This window comes from Lacerta agilis, chromosome 4 (genome assembly GCF_009819535.1).
Source record: "Lacerta agilis isolate rLacAgi1 chromosome 4, rLacAgi1.pri, whole genome shotgun sequence".
In the NCBI taxonomy this organism is placed as follows: Eukaryota; Metazoa; Chordata; class Lepidosauria; order Squamata; family Lacertidae; genus Lacerta; species Lacerta agilis.
The window spans coordinates 30,201,065-30,220,649 of NC_046315.1; the positions used below are offsets into that span (position 1 = coordinate 30,201,065).

The 19,585-nt window shown below is 41.8% G+C and overlaps 1 long non-coding RNA gene across 3 annotated transcripts in view; it reads left to right on the plus strand.

Annotated features, from left to right (window-relative positions):
- Positions 1-19,585, plus strand: part of LOC117045467 — a 416,601-nt gene that overhangs the window by 282,259 nt on the left and 114,757 nt on the right. For all 3 annotated transcript variants that reach the window (XR_004426431.1, XR_004426432.1, XR_004426430.1), the window contains exon 5: positions 128-247. This is a non-coding gene — a long non-coding RNA (uncharacterized LOC117045467). The remainder of the gene's footprint in view (positions 1-127; positions 248-19,585) is intronic.

Genomic DNA, 19,585 nt, shown 5'->3' on the forward strand with positions numbered 1-19,585 from the left:
TTGCTGTGTTTCACCACTTGTAGCCATTTTACGCCATATTTATAATTTATGCAAAGCAAATTGTATTCCATAATGTTCTTCCTTTCTCTTTTATTTTCTCTTTGTTTCCGAATCAGTACCCTTGTAGCTTGAAGAGGAGAGCAGCATCAGCTGGAATATTTCGTTCCATGTTGCAAGAGACAGGGCGAGTTGGCTGGAATGAAACCTTCTTTTCCATACAGTTGGCTTGAAATGCAGCATTTAAGAGGTATTGTTCCCCCCACCCACCCACCTTTTCTGGAACTAAAAGTGAAAAGCTGCAAGCAAGCATTAGTCTTGCTGCCAAACCACCTGTTGATTCACAGCAGAAAATCCTTTTGGCAACTCATTTTTTACCATATCCAGTTGGAGATAGATGAATAGCTGACATTTGTGTACCTTCAGAGCCTCTTAGCACCCTAAACCTCAGGTCCACAGCAAAATGTAATAGCTGTTCACCTGAAGAGAGATGGGTTCAAACTGAGATTAAATCAGGAACAAAAAGAGTTTGGCAGAATGAGACTATTCTGCCATTGACATTTGTCAGCTTCACAGAATCACCTTATGAGATCTGGCATGTCATTCAGAGTCTGTTTTAAAAGGACTAATTTCTGGGATGCTGCAAGACAGACTGAAATATGGCAGAGCTCTAACGAGAGCAATTACTAGAAATACTGAGGATGCATTGGTTTAAGAGGTATGACTCCCGAGGTGTACAGAGTAGCACAAGCAAAAACAAAAACAAAAAAACAGGTCCCTGCCTTCAAAGTGCATTTTAGCAGTGAGGGAGAAATACTGGGCAGTGGTGGTGAGGGGATGGCAAGAGTTGGGCAGTGGCTTGAAATAATGGTGATAAGTCTGCTTTGCTCTATTAAACATATAAGCTAACCAACTGCATTTCATGGGGTTTTTTATACATTCAATTTGTAATTCATATAAGGCTGTGTTGCTTTCAATTTTGAAATTTCAATATTACTGTGTCCTTGAGAGCAACCAGTATAATTTCCTTCAAGTTGATAAGGCCAGGAAAATTCTTTGTACGAGGATGTTAGCCTCATGGGAATTGAATAAGTATTTTGACTGATCTTGTTGATGCTATTCTGTCTAGAACCTGTATTTGTTGCAGCTCTGAGAAGTTTTTGATTTGTTTTTCCCCCGTCTCTGCCCTAATTAATTTTATGAGACTTCCCAATGGACATAATTTATATGACAAATGAATTATAGTAGCAGTCACTGATGTGGTATGAAACTCCTTGTTTATGGTAAATTTAATGTGCTCCTGCATTCTTTTCCTCCATAAACTCTGATCTACCAGTGATTATCTATACTCTTTCTACAGTTCCCACCTCCCTGCAATGTGTGATTTTTGTATCAGTTTTATTGTTACAGGGTAAAATACTGAAAACATAAAGCAATTATTCATTACCTCTGTAGTTTTTAGGTGGTTTCCCATACCTAAACCAGTTTTAAATAATGTTGTGAATTACACAGAAGCCTGCTGCCAGATCAAATCCTGTACCCAGTCTCCATCTTAATGCAGTACTAATGGGCAATAATCTTCTGTGTTAGCAAAACAATGATGACTAGTGTCATAATACAGAGAGCACAAACATCTGTGGTTATCCTGTTTTGAATGGTGGCCTTAGAGGCAAGGCTTCAAGGGCACCCTAAGCATCCATGTGCAGGACTCATTCTGGAATCTCTTTAAAGGCAGAATTCCAGTGTTAATCTAACAGCAGTCATCCATAGTCTGAACCTTAAATAGAAACTGCAGCTGTATCCCATTAAGGTAGCTCTGCCTTCTGTAAGAGAAGCCTCTTCATTTCCTGAAGAAACTTTCCTCTCCCACTCTGAATTCCCTGCCTCATCCCCTGGAGAAGGGGAGTCAGACACCAGGGTCATTATGCTGAAGGGGAAATGCTGTGTAGGGAGCAGGGGGTCTTGCATGGGGTTGTGTACAGGTTCAAGTTAGAAGGAAAACAGCTTTAGGCTGAACGGTAGAAGAACTACCTGATAATACAAGGTGTTCAGCAGTGGATCCCAGACTCGCTTAAGAGGTTTTTAAGCAGAGGCTGGATGGTCACCCAGTAGGGATACTGTAGTACAGTCATACCTTGGTTCGCGAACAGCTTACGAGTCAAATGTTTTGGCTCCCGAACGCTGCAAACCTGGAAGTGAATGTTCTGGTTCAAACATTCTTTGAAACCCAAATGTCCAATGTGGCTTCCTGCAGCCAATCAGAAGCCGTGCCTTGGTTTCTGAACGTTTTGGAAGTCAAATGGACTTCCGGAACGGATTCCATTCGACTTCCGAGGTGCCACTGTAATATGTTTCCTACGTCAGCAAGGGGTTGGACATGATGAATTCTGTGATTCTATGTGTTCTTTCCTCATGCTGAGGCCCAAAGGGAGACAAAAGTTGGCCTCAGGACAGCATACATGCCTTACAGTATGCAGTCTCAAGCCCTATTTTTTCACCCAATGATATTTAGCCTGCCCCCTCATAGCTTAAGGGGCCTATAAATTACGTGTTAGCTTTGAGCACATGAGTCCTTACACATGTGTGAGGCAAAGTCATTCCCCTTTTCAGCCTAGTAGAAGTTTCTTTAATGGCTTGGGCAGGAGGACCTCTCTTAAGGCCTAGTGTTATTGTGAGAACCTGGAGTTTTTTGAGCTTACTGGATGGATGCAGCCTACCAAAATCATCCTTTGAGCCCAAGGCAAGGGTCTGCAGTGGCTTTGGGGCCAAAGTTCACACTTTTAAGACCCCACTGCTGCACCCCATCTTCTCATGCCAGGTACACTCCACATAAGAATGGCCATGGCGTCTCACACCATGGTTTGGCTATTGGGTCTAAGCCTCAGACTTGCAGATTCCCTTCTGTCCCTCTCTGTCTTCATCACTCATGTGCTCCTGTATCCTATTCAGTTTGGAGTAAAATACAGTTGGTGTCATGAGTTTATTTGGGATTGGGATTAGATTGGCAGCCTCTGACGCAGGAGGAGGAAGAAGAAATGGTGGGGGGGGCACTGAATTGTAGAAACCTTAGTTGCAGGAGGGGTGATCTCCCCTTTCAGCTCTGACTTCAACCACTTATGAAGGGGGGAAAGCAGTGCCAGTTTCCTCTCTCCCGCTCCCAACTTTCCTGCAGAGTGGAAAGCCTCAGTGAAGTCTGAGGCTTCACAGAGAGCTTTGAGCAGCTACAGGGGTTGGGGTGGAGAGGCAGAACTGGAGGTGGCAGCAGATGAACAGGAATCTGAACAGAAGGGTACAGTCTTGTAACCTAGGACCAGGCCCTGCCTTCACAGATGGGATTAGATCCACACACCCTAAAGGAGCATGGGCTTGCAATCCTGACATCACACAGGGCAAGCAAGTTTTGCAAGTGACTGCCCCACACCTCACCCTTTTGAACCTCTAGTTGTGTGTTTGTGCGAGGAAGAAATTTGCACTTTCCCTCCCAACCAGAACTGGAAACTCATTTCAAACACTGAAACAGTATTTTGCTGTTTCAAGAGCAAGAGCAAACTATAGTTTGTCCAAACAAGGAAACTGGGTAGCAAATCACATCATTTAATAAATAATTGATGCATAACATGGGAGGAGGGAGAACACATGCATGAAGTTTATGTTCTATGTGAACCGGTCCTATATCTCTTATTTTCCATGGCTACTATTCTCTACTCTCTGATGCTTTGGAAAACTGACTCTTGGAAGCTGAATTATTTGTGTAGAATACATAAATATAAGGAAATTTGGTTACTGTGCACAATTTATTTGTAAGCGTAGCATTTTGACTTACTTGGTTGCAAAACAGGATTCTTATCTTTATAGAATCTAGAGTGCTGCTTCTGGTGTTGTAAACAAGAGTACAGTGGAATATAAGAGACAAAGAAGAAGAATTGGCTTTAAGGGACAAAGATAAGGAGTAAAATATAAAGCTCTCTCTTTTTGGCTCTGAGAATGAACACATGATTAGATTAAGTCATTTTGCTGGAGCTGTCTAAAATATTTTAGCACCCATTCACAGCCTATGAAAATGGCTGAGAGCTTCACATTTCAAAAACACTAATAGCAAAATTAATCTGCCATTATACAAGTTTTGCCTTTATTTTTCAGTCTGAGGTTTGTTTCACATCGTTTTGTGGTGGAGTTCTTGTGGTTGTTGCTGCTTTGCTTTATGCTCCAAACATTAGTAATGACTGAAACGTTCATTGCTTGCAGTAAATACCAGATTACTCAGTCACATTGCAGCTTTTTAGGGTGTGCAGCGCCAAATTCTGCAACATGAGCATACTCCTCAGTAGAGGTTAAGCCCTTTCCAACACTGTACTTTGCAGCTGAACTCATCTGTGCTGGACATTAACTCCAGTATATCCCTGAGTCCTGGACTGCAGTTCCTTGGCATTTCAGCTGTAAAAGGGGATATTACCTCTCTACCTTTCCATGTACATTTTGAGGCTTAATTAATGAATGTTTGCCAAGAGCCTCAAGCTCCTTGAATGAATGTCCCTATATAAGGGCATAGAATTATTATTGCTGTTATTATTAACTGTATGCCTAAGACAATGGTGTTTGCACATGTAAGTAATTACAATGCACTTCAAGGCATTCTGTTTTGCAATGCTTTTCTCTCCATTTCCTGCAAATCAAATTACTGTGGGATAGATTTGATTTCCACATCATTTTGAAAATACTTTCTTTCTCTTTTTCTTTTTTTAATTTCCTTTGTATTAATTTTTTCAAAGTTCAGAATACAAGCATCCATGACTAAATGCTTGAAACTAAACAACCCTTCCCCCTCAAGCATAACAAAATTAAGAACATCATAAGATGATATGTCGTTAAACAGTGTAAATCATACATAACAAACATGGCTGTAGCAATATATTTCATCCATATCCGAACCACTAATAAGAACTGTTTATTCAAATAAAAAAATAGCTGCTTCGTTGTTGTTTTTATTGCAAGAGAGGTGATGGAGGAAGAGAATCAGAAATTCATTTCTAACTGAAACAAAACAGTATGATGGCCCGGTTCTGATGCATTGCACAAGAGCAAATCAGCATATAGCAGCTGCACTATCCCATAACATCATGAACAAAGGTTCAATGAACAGAAGAGTGGGCACAACATCTGTGTAGCAGGGCAGTGAGAATGAAGTTGGTGGGAGTTGGACTCTATTTCCCATTTACTGGTAGCAGTTCTGCACCTTTTACAACTTCTGAAGGGGCTCTGCTTACCCTACTATTAAGATGTTATAAAAGAGGCGTATTTTACTCGTAACTTGTCCCCTTCTGCCCACCACCTACCAACATCTGAGAAATACAGTGGTACCTTGGTTCTCAAACTTAATCAGTTCTGGAAATCCGTTCCAAAACCAAAGCGTTCCAAAACCAAGGCGCGCTTTCCCATAGAAAGTAATGCAAAACGGATTAATCCGTTCCAGACTTTTAAAAACAACCCCTAAAGCAGCAATTTCACATGAATTTAACTATCTAACAAGACCATTGATCCATAAAATGAAAGCAATAATCAATGTACTGTACTATAAAATAAATGACAGTATTATAGATGCTAAAAATTAAAATTACATTTTTCTCTTCCCTTCACTAATGATAGTCATTGTTTGGATGGGGGGCTTTTATCCATTTCTAGTCACAATCAATCAATCAATTGAATTTGACGTGTTTTTGAACTGCTAGGTTGGCAGGAGCAGGGACCGAACAACGGGAGCTCACCCCGTCACGGGGATTCGAACCGCCAACCTTCTGATCGGCAAACCCTAGGCTCTGTGATTTAGACCACAGCGTCACCCACCTAATAGTTGTGGTCAAATGCAGAGACTCCTAAATGAAGCTTGTTAACTACTTCTGAGTATTTTCACTTCTTTCCTGTAAGCTGAAATATGGCTTAGGAAACACTACCAATAATTTAGTTCTAGTATTTATTAAAGCTCCTTTTATTCTGGTCTAATGAAATTTACAGAATATCTTACAGCGAAGGAAAGCCCTCCACCGTCCCCGTCTGTGTAGCAAGACTGTTTTTTTGTGAAACATCTCCACCAAAAAATGCTAAGTTGGGAACTTGGAAGGGCATTCTGTGTCACAGAGGTACTCTCAGACAGTGCTTGGTCTCTGAAGTACTCCCAATGCAGACTCACCCTGAAGCTTAAAGCTTAAAACCATGTCAGAGTAAAGACATGGGGAAGTTAGAAGAGCTTCACTTGGAAGCCTCCCTAGGGTTCTCAAGATCTGAGTAGGTAGGTACATATGGATATATTGCTTCCTAAGGTACCCTGGCCTCAAGCTGTGAAAATAAACTGGGAACCAGTGAAGACTGGCAAAAGGCATGCATGATATGCTAATGTTGCCCAGTCCCCAAGTTAATGGTCTCACAGCCACATCCTGGCTGCATGGTTGAAAGCAGTATGCTTCTGAATATCAGTTGATCAAAACTACAGGAGGGGAGGGTGCTCTTGCACTCGGGTCCTACTTGCAGGATCTCATAGGCATGGCTACTGTGAGAGCAGGATGCTGAATTAGAAGGGCCATTGTCCCCATTCCAGAAGGCTGTACTGAAGTTTCAAGACCACGAGGCAGCCATTATAGCTTAGTGTAAGATCTAAGTGGCAATGTTTCTGTTCCTTGCCTCCTGATCTAATCCTTTTGTTTCCAAATGAAAGGTGGAAGGAAGAGGGTTGCAGAAGGTGGCTCCTCTATGTAAAATTTATCAGTAAGAAGGATCATGCATTCAGAGGTTCACTGCACACATAAGCAGGGGGGGAAACAGTTGTATATTTCTCTCTTTGTTTCTTTTATTTTAGCAGCACAAATTATTTATTAACTGAATGATTGTTTCAGTCTGTCTGCAGTCTCAAGATTTTGCTACATTTCATGCATAGCTTCATCACATTTCCTGATTCAGCTTCAGGCTATCACATTTGGGATGGTTTTCATACTACTTTTTTGTATAGAGTCCAACAAAAATAATGATAAATTAATGTAAAAATGCCTGTTTCACTGGATTATTATTATTTTTTTGCCCTAAAGAATATGTTGGAAAGTTAGCACCCACATCCATTTTATTAATTTTAGGATGGGAGAGAGAGAGAATCAGCCATTGTTTCAAATCCAGAAGATGCTGTTTTTAATGCTATACTGAATCTTGGGGACAAGCCTTAATGATGGCATGAAAGCTGAACCTGTGATGTTCTGGCCTAAAGCCAAGTCTTTTGATTGGAGCTGAAGTGACACCTTCAGTTCCTCTTCTCCGATCAACAGAGTAATTTACTTGTCTTTCATGGTCCCATGTGTTTTGTATTGTTTCCAGCTTTTTCATACTATAGTTGTTTAAATAGTCCTGGGTTTTAACCTTGCAAGATCTCTCTTGTTTAAAGCTACAATCCTAGCTGGAAATAAGTCCCATTAAGCATAGTAGGAATTACTTCTGAGAAACATGCATAGGATTACACTACATGTTACTTAAATTTATTCAGACTGTATACAATGTCTCCATGGTTGCCTTGTATGGTTTTAATGAACATCTACATTTATACTTCTGAATTAGCAGCAACTAGATGAGTTCATAGGGATTATATAAACAAGTATTATTTTTATGGTGTCAAAAATTACCCAAAGTCAAATGACTACTTATGGCTGATGTGCTAATAATTCCTTGCTGTTTTGTCACATGGGTACCATAAGTCATGTCCTTTGACCTCCCCAGTTGTGTTCTGAGTATCCATGAATAGTTGTGTGAACTTATAGCCATTGTGAAAGGATTTGATTAAATCTGAAAAGGCTGAAGGCTGAGATGCCAATTGCTTTTTGAGAGTTCAGTCTAGCAAGATTTCTCCAACCTGTTGAAAGCTATGCTATAATTCCTCCAAGTGGTATTGTAGAAGAAGAAGAATAGAAGAGTTTGGATTTGATATCCCGCTTTTCACTACCCGAACGACTCTCAAAGTGGCTAACAATCTCCTTTCCCTTCCTCCCCCACAACAAACACTCTGTGAGGTGAGTGGGGCTGAGAGACTTCAGAGAAGTGTGACTAGCCCAAGGTCACCCAGCAGCTGCATGTGGAGGAGCGGAGACGTGAACCCGGTTCCCCAGATAACGAGTCTACCGCTCTTAACCACTACACCACACTGGCTCTTGTATATTTAGGGATGCTCTGAGTATTCTCCAGAAGTCTTCCTTCCTATGCTTCTGTGGCTCTTCCAAAGTAGGGAGGTGCACTGTCTGTAGATACAGGTGCTTAATATACATTTCCTTATATTATTGTTGAATTGATTTATTACAGTCACAGGCCAGAAATAATACATCTCCTTATAGAGAACATGCAGAGCTGTTGTTCTTGGGGTTTCTCAGGAGACCTGATCTCCAGGTCTTTTGCTTCGGACCCCAGATCTTCTGCCCCTTCTCCCCGCTTTAAAACACATCCCCCCCCCCTTACAGAGCAGCTCAGTGCACTGCAAAGCACACTGTTAGTGAGAGCTCAGTTATCCACCATCTCATTTTGCCCAGAGGCAGTATAGGATTACCCTAAGCCTGTTGATAGCCCCTTCATGTATATGGCTCACATCGTTTGGCTATATAAATGAAGCAAAGGTGTCATTTTCTTTATTGAAACAAAGGCATTTTTCCAAATGCAGAGTTAACTTAGAGACAGGCAGTGAAGCATCTTTCACTGACAGTACTAACACTATGATCATTATTCATTGGGAAAATGCACTCATGCATAATACCCCAAATTGCTATCACATAGAAAAAGGTATCTCACGTTGTACACCATACTCTGCCTATGATATACTGAAGAATGCATTTTTTCACTTCCCCATATGTACTGATATTGAAACTGATACTGAAGTAAAACATATTTTACATGTAGTTGTAAATAAATGTCCACATATACTTGTACATTGATAAACAATGTAGTTTTCATAGAGGGAGAGAATACAAGTGCTGAATGAAGTTTTGAGTAAGCAACTCAGTAGGGAAAATATACTCAATTGTTTGTGCAGAAATTCCCAGATTGTGAAAATGCACACTTAAATGATGTATCACACATCAGAGAAAAACACTGAGTACACCCAGTACAGTCATCACACCTTGAAAATTGACATAAAATTTTAAGCCAATATGAATATAGCACTCCTAAAAGCCTAATCGAGTCGATCGCACCACAGCCAGGTACATCTGTTCTCAGCACTAACCGTTATCATTAACATAAAACACTTAAAATCACTAAGCTTCAAGTCTGGGGACAGATTATTCCAAGAAGAATCTGCTAAATAGATTTTAGCAGTGCAGCAAGTGGGGACCTTGGCTACATTAGACTTCTGCGTTTTTGCATCTCAAAGGCCTGTGAACTGTTTTTAGAGGAACAGTCTGAATGAAGAATAACGCTCACACTGTATAGCAATTTCTTTATCACTGTTTAAATGTGGAGGTAAAAGCCTTGAAGCTGTATGAATAGAACTTAAAAGTATCAAACTGGAAAGAAATAGTTTTGGAAGGATAATTTTTTTAAGTTCATTTCATTAAAAGTCACCAAGGTGTAAAACTGAACACCGAATATAGAACTTAGTAAGAGTGCACTTTAGGGTACGGTATTTGGGTTGTGGGTGGCTGGAAGTCATACCCCTTATTTTCCCGGGCCAAAAGGAGCGTTTGAGAAATCGCTAGCCTCTTTCTGTTTACGTCAGGTGTTGTGTGCTGGATATATGGCACTAGGGCTGCACATCTCTGGTGCCACTGAAATCAATAGGGCATATTCCTTGGAAGGTGCATGTGGGTTAGTAGTTTTACTCTTTGAAAAAGAGGTCAAAGCAGAGGATTTGTTCTATTACCTCCTTGGTTCATTTATGTTTGTTTGCATTTCTTGTGTCATTTTTACCTTTCTTGTGGGGATGGAGCAGAGTGAGACGTCTGGACTACATAATTCTGATGGAAATGCACTAACCAAAATATTTTTATATTCTATATGTATAACTTTTAATAAAAGAAGAACCCTAGTTTGCATAATAAGAGTCATTGATTCATAAGTGATTGAGATTGATTATTACAAGCTTTGTCTGGAGTCATGAAGGTAAAATAAAAATGACAAAGAGTGCTGGAGCACTTAGCTGTTTTGCTTGTTTTTTTGGCATGAGCTTTTGTATATACAACAGCTGATTTCAGATTCAAGATGGTTGATTAACCTACCACTGATGATCTCTAAAAACCATTCAGAAGCTATGGGGAACTAAAGCTGCTCCAGCTTCTTTTAGATCTGCCTTTTATAGGCAGCACTGTAGGTCCACTTTCTAGCAAGTGGGTCTCATTCAGGGGAGCATACCTTTGAGTGAAAGTCTTTAGGATCCAGGGCAAAGCTAGAAGGGAAAAAATCCAAGCAATGAGAATAGGCAACACACTCCAAAAGTTTAGAAGCAAAAGGCAGCAGAAAGAAGAGACAACAATCAGAAAAAAAAGAAGGATCAAGAGGTTTTTTATGAATAGGAGAAACTACAGCATGTGTATGCCCTAGTGGAAATGAGCCAGACAAAAGAGACATGTTAAAAGTGGAGAGATAATGACAGGAGCAACGGTAGTTAGATGACAAGCTGGAACCAGATCAAGGGGACAAGTAGAAGGATTGGGAGAGGACAACAAACAGGATACCACCTACAGGGGCTGAGGAAGAAGTCAAAGAATGAGTGGTAGCATGTAAACCAGTAGAGGAGTAACAGCTGCTGCAAAACCAGAACAAATAATATGAATCTTATATGAAAAAACGTGGCAAAATCCTGAGTTAAGAAGGAAGAGACAGTGGAGCAGTCTTCAAGAGTGAGTTAAAAGTAGCAAAAAACAAAACAACAACAATGAGGATTCCCAGAAGTTAAAGTACTGCTTTTTGACAAAAGAAAGAGAGGATGAAAAAGAAGAAAGAACAAATTTATAATTAACGTGAATCAATCCATTTCCTAGTTTGCTTCCAAAGATGTTCAGCCAGCCTAGCACAGGAATGGAGATATCAAATGCAAAGCGTAAACCACAACTCAGGGCAGGAGCAGAACTCAGTTGAGGTGGGACATGAGCTACATCAAAAGAGTAGCAAAATGAATCTGAGATTTCATATCAAAAGAAGTGATAGAAGAGAGAAAATGAGAACCAGAAGAATCAAACAGATCATCCAGATGAATATTGCGGTGCCTGAGTACCAAAGCAGGAGTATTATCTGGAGGAAGAAAAAAAAGTGAACCAGGATCCAAAACCCAATATAAAGGATAAAAGAGGGCTAGGTGGGCAATAAACAACTGCAACCCACAAATGCAGTAGGGAGTAAGGTGAAGAGTGTGGTGGGAAGAGGCTGAAACTGATGAAGTAGACAAAGAAGCCCCACCACCACCACCCTGCCCTCCAATTGACCAGTATGAGAAAATGTTAAACTTCCTACCTGTTCCGTTTATCCTCTTACACTTTCCAAGATGTTGGAGTCAAATGGTCCAACTTAATGAATAATATGTTTCTCTTATATTGTAGTGTTTTGGTGTCACATGAAGCTTGCCATCTTTTTAACTTGCCTTACTACTGTGTCAGGCATAAATTTAGCAGGTGAAGTAGTTTCTGGCATGAAGATAAAAGTGATGGGGGGGAATGTGGCAGCTTAATTTCTTCTTCTTCGTCTTCATCTTCATCTTCTTCTGCATACTAGGATGCTGTTATAAAGGCCGAGGAGCAGGAATGATATTTTAAAAACTGACAACCCTAATTAACATCACTGATGCAGTGAGCCATCAGTATAATGCTAATATAAAATTGAGGCTTCCCTGTTGAAGCCTTGCATCAGAGAGAGAAAGAGAGGTAGGGGGGAGGGGGAGAGAGAGATATCATCTATTAGGACTTTGTGGCAGGACAAGCCAATCTCATAGTTGATACGATTGCAGCAGGCTACTACATCCCTAATCCAGGATTTCTGACTTAGGGATAAAAGGAATAAACTTTTTGCAAGAAAAAAAGCTAATAAAGTTGCCAGGAACAGATATTTTGTAATCTGTGCTAAATATCTGCTGGAAAAACATGAGCAGCAACGAAGCTGAGAAGACACTAAAAGAAATTCAGGGCAAAGTGCCAGACGCCCAGACGGAAGCAGAATGTGGACCAAAAAGATTGCGACAATCGGGTAATTATGGTTTATGAATTTCAGCTTTAATCTGTAGTTCAGTGAATCCTGATTAAATATCTGTTAAACACAATTAAAGTTTGTTTTTGTATTTCACCGTCTTGATCAGAATAATTAGAGACTGCGTGTTTCATGTCAAAAGTAGCAAGAGGAATTTAGTGAATGAACATCGTTTTTAAAAGCCATTTGTAGCACCAGCTGTTGGCATTATTTTATATTTTAGTGTTATCAGCATAAAGATGGGCCTTCTTGGCACTGAATGTTTTCCAGCAGGACAAGAATGTTTCTGCCTATAGTGGAATGGCAGGGGAAAGGGGGGGGGAGAAGAGCTGGTCATAAAACACCACTTGAAAAATGTCAGATAAGCTGCTAATCCTCAGAAGTTACAACACATGCAAATAGTTGGAAAGGGGGGAAGAATGATGCAAGTAGATTACCTGGCAAATTATTTTCTGTCCAAGTTGAATTGGGAAATGGAAAGGAAGAATGCAGAGGATGTACCTCAAGAGATACATAGAGTGGTACCTTGAGTTACAAACGCTTCAGGTTACAAACGCTTCAGGTTACAAACTCTGCTAACCTGGAAGAGTTACCTCGAGTTGAGAACTTTGACCCAGGATGAGAACAGAAATCGTGTGCTGGCGGTGCAGCAGCAGCAGCAAGAGGCCCCATTAGCGAAAGCATGCCCCTAGTTAAGAACGGTTTCAGGTTAAGAATGGACCTCCGGAACAAATTAAGTTTGTAACTAGAGTGTAAGGTCCTCGGTTAGTTGCTCATGAGTAAGCAGGCAAAACTCCAAGTTTCCTTTAAAAGTTTTATTGTGCAAACTATGTACAGTGCAGAGCTAAATTGTTCATGTCTGTATCAAGCATCAGCAGAATCCAGGTATGGCCCTTTCCAGTTCTGACCCCAACAAAAGAGTTTGGGGTGACGGAAATTGCATGCCTCCTTCATCGCCCCTTGAGCTAGGGGAGTGCAGGGTCTCTCCAGCATCCTCAGAGCCTCGACCTTCCATCTCCTGAGACCCATGCCCCTCCCCGCTAGATGCCTCGCTGCTCCCTCCACTGCCAGAGAGCCCTTCCACCACCTTGCACTGTGCCGGGGACAGTTCCCTGACATAGAGGTACAACTGTAATTGTAGGGCAGCTTTCACCAATCTGGTGCCCTCCAGATGTTTTAGACTACAGCTCTCATCAGCTGTATTGACGGGGGCAGATGGGAGTTATAGTCCTAATAATAATAATAATAATAATAATAATAATAATAATAATTTTATTATTTATACCCCGCCAATCTGGCTGGGTTTCCCCAGCCACTCTGGGCGGCTTCCGACAAAATATTAAAATACTTAAAATACAGTAGTCCTTCAGATAGTAAAAGCTTCCCTAAACAGGGCTGCCTTCAGGTGTCTTCTAAAAGTCTGGTAGTTGTTTTTTCCTTTGACATCTGGTTGGAGGGTGTTCCACAGGGCGGGTGCCACTTCCGAGAAGGCCCTCTGCCTGGTTCCCTGTATCTTTGCTTCTCGCAGTGAAGGAACATCCAGAAGGCCCTTGGCACTGGACCTCAGTGTCCTGGCAGAACGATGGGGATGGAGATGCTCCTTCAGGTATACTGGACCAAGGCCATTTAGGGCTTCAAAGGTCAGCACCAACACTTTGAAATGTGCTCAGAAACATACTGGGAGCCAATGTAAGTCTTTCAAGACCGGTGTTATGTGGTCTCGGTGGCCGCTTCCAGTCACCAGTCTAGCTACCGCATTCTGGATTAGTTGTAGTTTCCGGGTCACCTTCAAAGGTAGCCCCATGTAGAGTACATTGCAGTAGTCCAAGCAGGAGATAACTAGAGCATGCACCACTCTGGCGAGACAGTCTGCGGGCAGATAGGGTCTCAGCCTGTGTTCCAGATGGAGCTGGTAAACAGCTGCCCTGGACACAGAATTGACCTGTGCCTCCATGGACAGCTGTGAGTCCAAAATGACTCCCAGGCTGCACACCTAGTCCTTCAGGGGCACAGTTACCTCATTCAGGACCAGGGAGTCCTCCACACCTGCCCGCCTCCTGTTCACCAAAAGCAGTACTCCTGTCTTGTCAGGATTCAACCTCAATCTGTTAGCCACCATCCATCCTCCAACCACCTCCAGACACTCACACAAGACCTTCACTGCCTTCACTGGTTCTGATTTGAAAGAGAGGTAGAGCTGGGTATCATCCGCATACTGATGAACCCCCAGCCCAAACCCCCTGATGATCTCTCCCAGAGGCTTCATGTAGATGCTGAAAAGCATGGGGGAGAGGACGGAACCCTGAGGCTCCCCACAAGTGAGAGCCCAGGGGCCTGAACACTTATCCCCTAACACCACTTTCTGAACACGGCCCAGGAGGAAGGAGCGGAATCACTGTATAACAGTGCCCCCAGCTCCCAGCCCCTCAAGATGGTCCAGAAGGATGTCATGGTCTGTGGTATCAAAAGCCACTGAGAGATCCAGCAGAACTAGGAAACAGCTCTCACCTTTGTCCCTAGCCCGCCGGAGATCATTAACCAGCGCGACCAAAACCAAAAGATCTTGAGAGCACCAGGCTGATGATGTTGTAGGAAACCATCTGTTTGCTACATCTGGAGGACACCAGGTTGGGGACCACTGCTTTTGGGAGCCATTTGTTTACCTTGTGATCCTGGTTAAGCAACCTCTTTGCAGTCTTCACAATCACAGCAATGCTTCTACTATCTCCTAACGAAGGCCTGAGATTCTGATGTACATATCTCAAATATATCGAGTTTCTCTGTAGCCATTTCAAAGGCTATGAAGCCTACCCAGCAATTGATACAGTGACAGACTGGCCTCTTTCTTTCTGAGCTGCACTTGGATCATCACTGCAAGAGATGACATGATGGTGCCTTGAATTCTGTTTTTAGGAGTCATTTTTATGAGTCATTTGCTACGGAATATAAACCTGATTGCATTTATGTTTGACTCAAACTGCTGTACTAGGTTCAAATTGTCATATGCACTAATGCTAGGCAGACTTCATTTAATTAATTGTATTTCTTTTTATGCTGTCTTTCCTCCAAGAAGCTAAGGGTGATCTTACACTTTACCCAGACCCAGTGTGGTGTAGTGGTTAAGAGCGGTAGACTCGTTATCTGGGGAACCGGGTTCGCGTCTCTGCTCCTCCACATGCAGCTGCTGGGTGACCTTGGGCTAGTCACACTTCTCTGGAGTCTCTCAGCCTCACTCACCTCACAGAGTGTTTGTTGTGGGGGAGGAAGGGAAAGGAGAAGGTTAGCCACTTTGAGACTCGTTCGGGTAGTGAAAAGCGGGATATCAAATCCAAACTCTTCTTCTTCTTCTTCTTCTTCTTCTTCTTCTTCTTCTTCTTCTTCTTCTTCCCTCATAAGAGTATTTCAGTGTAGGTTAAGCTGAGAGTTAATGATTTGCCCAAAGTCTCCCACTGAGATTTATGGTGAAGTCCCAATTTCTAAAGCAAAAGGAGGGTAAGTGGTGCTGAACCATCTCCCTGCAGCCTGTCCTCCCAACTCTAGTCCCTAACGCAGGCTCTGAACTGCTGCAGGGTGGGGGATAAACTCTGGTGTGAGGGGAACTGCAGGAAGTGCCCCTCAGGTTCAGTGCCCCTTTCTCACCTTGCACTTTTGTTATTAAAGCAAGCTGTCAGGGAACAGTCAGCGCCCAGCGGGGTGGTGCAGGTGCTGTCAAGGGAAGGAGAGCCACAGCACTGTGGGGATAGCAGGGGATTTTCCAGCGGGAGCGACAGGAAGGAAAGCAGCCCAGCGGAGAGAGCGCTGGGGGATGCTTCAGAGACCCAACGCCCCCTCAGTGGATCCAGCCAAGAGGAAGCAACGACAGTTCCGTCACCCCAATTACGCAGGGGTGTGAAACGTAAGGAGGGAAGGAGGAGACTGGGGTGCCCAAGTTCTTATGTTGGGGGCGCTCCAGAAAAGCGCCACTTCCGGGATCTGAAAGTGACAAAGCTGGTCATGGACTTTTGAGCTCTTCAATGTATACACCTGCACAATAAATCCTGTAGATATAGAGGACCTGAGTTGAGCCTCTTTACTCGCGAGGAACCACAGCAGAACCCTTACACAAGCCCTATCACTTAGTTTATATATTGCATTCAAAAATCTGGGTCATTCACCACAAAACTAGTATCTGTCTGAGTGGGGATTTGAATCTGGGTCTCCCTAGACTGAACCTAACTCTGCATATGTTACACTACACCAGTGACCTACCCATTATTAAATGACTGGACCATTGTAGCTTGCAGTTTCAAATGAAAAGAGCATTGGCTTTTTAACTGTGTTTGAGGGGACTGAGATCATTAATTGTATACAGTACAAGTTTCCAAGCAAGACAATTTATCCAAGAATATCATTCTTTTTTGTGATACACAGTGGTGGATGCTTTCTGGCCTATTCATGGGGAGCTGTGATGAGATATCACAGGACTCACCAGAGTTCCACATTAACCAAGTTTACTCTTTAGAACACCATTTTGAATACTTTGCAACATGCAGTAGTTTGGAAACTTGTGAAATAGATGAGGCTGCATGAATACTGTCCACACTCATTAAGGAGAAGCAAGCCCCATTAAACACAATAGGCCTTAATACTGAGTAAACATACACACACACACACACACACACACACACACACACACAGTATTTTTTTTTATTTAAAAGCAATATACTTTCAGTAACAAGTATTTTAACCCTTCTGTGTTCCCTTATAAAGGGACGCAAAAAGAAAATCCAGTCTGCAATTGACTGCAGATTTCCAAATTGGCCTTTTGGGAGAGCCACAGTGATTCTAATTCCAAAATGGAATCAAGGTTAATGGAGAAAGTGTTGAATGCAACTTTAAAATCAAAGCTATGTTTAAAGATAGCATCAAAGGCATATGAAACATGGCTGCCTTTTTATAAACTCCAAGCCCTGCAGATATGGTGCCCCTAACAGAGCAGGGAGAGAAAAGATCAAAGCAGAAACTATCATTTAAGTCTGTTTAAGCGAGAAATTATATCTAGAATCAGTCTGTGAAGACATATGTTGATGTTGAGACTTTCACAGCACTAACATTATTTACTAAAATGTGTAGGCTCTGATATGGTACAAACAATTCTATCTCACTAGGAGAAAAGGAAGAGGGCATTGACTTCGGAAAATGAAAATGAAGGGCAGCGTTGCCTGGCTAGTAGCAGAATGAGACTAACACATCCACATAGAAGTATTGTTCTTGTTACTAAAGTAACAGAATGCTGAATGTCACTGGTTTCTGTGAACGTGTGCTCTAAAACAGAATTTTTTAGAATTATTTGCTCTACTATCACCAACTGACACAGTGGATATTCTTTACCTGATTTTGCTAGAATGTGCCTTCAAAATACATCAAGACCTTGTCCTGTCTTCTCACAGTGGTTTTTTTTAATGGAAAACAAAAGGTAGACTTCATTGCTGTCATTCATAAGACTTTTTAGGAATCCCTGAAGTAGCAGGTTGTGCGGGGGGGGGCAGGTTGGGGCACAACTTTCTTGAATAACAGAGCTGTAAACCTAAGCATCCAGCTGCTGGCTCAGAGACTTATTCCATGAGTATTAATGTATGATAAGGTCTCTCACACAAGTTCAACCCTCAGTGACTGCAATGTTAAGTGATGATACCCACCACAGTTCAAAAGGTGCAACAGGCAGACCTTTCAATTTAAAAAAACAAGAGTTTGCATTATGATGGTTCTTCTCCTACTAGGAAGACTGGCTCCAGAAGGTGGTTGTTGAAGAGCATTGTTCAGCTTTGTGGTTTGTCCAGAATGTGGTTCTGCATGGGTTGGTTCTGTCCCCCATGCTGTTTAACATCTGCAGAAGTAACTGAGTGGGGTCATAGTGTTTTGGAATGTGTTGTCACAGTATACTGACAACACACAGCTCTAGTTGTCCTTTTCATTTTCTGCAGGTGAGGGAGTGGATCCGTGCTTGGTTGTGATAATGGACTGGATGAGGGCTGATAAACAGAAGCTTATTCCAGACAGGACTGAGATGCTGTTGGTGGGTGGTTCTTCTGACCAGCTGCGTGGTGTGATCACAGCCCCTCTGAAGGAAAGGGTTCATAGTTTGGGGGGTTTTCTTGGATCCTTTGCTGTTGAGGTACAGGTGGCTTCAGTGGTGTGAAGTGCCTTCCATCAGTTTAACTACAAGATAACTTAGCTACAGTAATCTGTGCTCTGGTAACCTCAAGGCTGGAAATTAACATTGCATAAAAGTCCAGAACACCACACTCACTGTGCATTACAAAGTAAGTTTCTCTAGAGCATCAGTCTTGTATGGTATCACGTTTACTGTACAAACAAATCAGCTACACTTAGTACTTTGGCCGGCCAGCAGTCAATATGGCTTGGCTTGATAAACTAGCACACAAAAGTAGATGTTGTCCCATGTTACCAAGCCAATTAGAGTCCGAACCACCAATTACACACTATGCTGTAACAGGCATAAACTGGTAGCAAAGGAACAAATGCTGCCAGAATCTTCACATCCTTGACAGATTGTTCAAATGTTACATAGAAATGAGGAATGTAACAGCACAAGTAAGAAATGTGAGGTTTTAGTGAGTGCCATCCAGAGTACCGGAAGATTGCTATGCTAAAACAAGTTATGTATCATTTATTTTACTGTCATTTATAAGCAGGGATGAGAATTAAATTTCTAGAGCCATTTTTTAAAAAAGCTTCCTCTATGTTTCTGTATCCTCGAAAGAACTGTAGCTGGAGTCAGTCCGAGCCTCACCCTCCCAGGCCAGGTGGGAAAAGGCCTGCAAGGCAGGGAGCAGGTATTCCAGGACTCACAGCTGAGATGATAATATTTCTCCAGCCCTCTAATAAAACACAAATACACAACCCTGTGTGCGGGTCTGCAGCAGAGCAAATACTAGTCGGAAGCTAAGTAAGGCTGAGAATTGGCATAAATTAGAACTGATACTATTTAGCATAAAAAGTATATATATATATATTTACATCTTAAGGCTTTACTGAAATGTATAGATGCAATGCAACAATTTCTGAATATTTCTTATGAATGGATGGCTCTAGAACAAGACAATTTTTATTTGGCATTTTCTCACTTGGTCACTTTCCTGTAGTCTATATAGGGCACATCAGTATTGCAAATTTTATTTATTCTTTCCAGAAAGTACTTTAAATTCATTAGCTATCTTTATAATAGTTATAGATGAAGCAGCACTTTCATTCTGAGTCCTCTGTCTACAGTGGTTTGTAACTTCTGAAACAATGACCTTTTTGGCTGAAAATTCTCATTTGTGTTTTAAGCTCAAAGTGAGTATTGTTTTGGAAAGTCTGAAAAAAGAAATCCATTAATCCATTTATGAGGACTAGACAT